Raw genomic sequence first — 1876 nt, forward strand, 5'->3', positions numbered from 1 at the left:
AATGTGACATCCAGTGAAGAGTAGGGCATTGGTTCTTGGTGCTTTCTGACTATGAAACTTATGTTTATATTTCATTTAAATGTATGAGATCAATCATTTTGTAACCAATAAATAATAAGCAACTATCAAGAATAGTAAATTACTTTCATGGAGTTTTGTTGTTATGAGGTGCCATCCAGTTGGTACTGACTCAAAGTGACCCTATGTACAACAGAACAAAATGCTGCCCAGTCCTGTGACAACCTCACAATCAAGCCTACAGCCCATCAGTGATACCACTGTGCCAATCCATCTCATTGGGGGTCTTCGTTTTGGTCTCTGGCTCTCCACTTTACCAAGCATTTTACCTCCATTTTACATATTCCTCCTGACAATATGTCTGAAGTATGAGAGATGAAGTCTGGCCATGCTGGCTTTCAAGAAGCACTCTGGCTGTACTTCTTCTAACATGCATCTATTTGTTCTTTTGTGAGTCCATGGTACTTTTAATACTCTCACCCAATACCATAACTCAAATGCATCAATTCTTCTACTGCCTTCCTTACTCACAGCCCAACTTTTACATGCAAATGAGGCTACTGAAAAGGACATGGCTTGGGTCAGGAATTCCTTACTCCTCAAACTGATATAGTTGCTCTTCAGAACTTTAAAGAGGTCTTATGCAGCAGATTTGGCTAATGCAATACATCATTTGATTTCTTGACTGCTGCTTCCATGGGTGATGATGGTTGATATGAGGAAAATTAAGTACTTAACAACTTCATTTTTTTCTCCATCTATATGGATGTTGTTTACTGGTGCAGTGGTTAGGATTTTAGGGTTTTTTTTTTTTTACTGAGATGCAACCCATATTGAAAACTGGTCTTTGATCTACATCAGTAAGTATTTTAAGTCCTCTTTGTTTTCAGCAAACAAGGTTGTATCATCTGCATATCATAGGTTGTTAACGAGTCTTCCTCCTATCCTAATGCCACATTTTTCTTCATATAATCCAGCTTCACGGATTATTTTCTCAGCATACAGATTGAATAAATACAGTGAAAGAATAGAATCCTGGCACACACCTTTCCTGATTTTAAACCATTCTGTGTCCCCTTGTTCTGCTTGAACTACTGTCTATTCTTTTATGTGCAGATTCCTCAGGAGTATAATTAAGTGTTCTAGAATACTCACTATCAGCAATACTCTTCATAGTTTGTCATGACACACACAATAGAAATCCTTTGAGTAGTCAATGGAGTACAGACAAACATCTCTCTGGCATTCTCTGCTTTCAGTCAAGATCCATCTGATGTGAGCAAAGATGTCCCTTGTTCCACATCCTCTTCTGAATCTGGCTTTAATCTCTGGAATTTCTCTGTCAGTGTCCCATTATAGCTGTTTTTTAATTATCTTTAGCAAATGGGATATTAATGATATTGTCCAATGATTTTCATATTCTGTTGGGTCATCTCTCTTTGGAATGGACACAAATATTGATTTCTTCCACTCAGTTGGTCAGGTAGTTCCAAATTTCTTTGCATAGATGAATGAGTGTCTGCAGTGCTGTATCAGTTTGTGGAATGATTTCCATTTCATTCTATCAATTCCAAGAGCCTTGCTCGTTGCCAATGTTTTTAATTCATCTTGGACTTCTTGCTTCAGGATCATTGACTCTTGATCATATGCTACCTCTTCAAATGACTGAACATCAGCTATCTCTTTCTGGTATCTCTGTATATTCCATTCATCTTCTTTTGATGCTTCCTGCACCATTCAATATTTTTCCCATTTGATGTCGTTGTTAGGTGCCATCAAGTCAGTACCAACCCACAGCGACCTTATGCACAGCAGAAGGAAACACTGCCCGATCCTGGGCCATCCTCACTACTGCTGC

This window comes from Chrysochloris asiatica, unplaced genomic scaffold, assembly GCF_000296735.1.
Source record: "Chrysochloris asiatica unplaced genomic scaffold, ChrAsi1.0 scaffold00093, whole genome shotgun sequence".
Taxonomy (NCBI): domain Eukaryota; kingdom Metazoa; phylum Chordata; class Mammalia; order Afrosoricida; family Chrysochloridae; genus Chrysochloris; species Chrysochloris asiatica.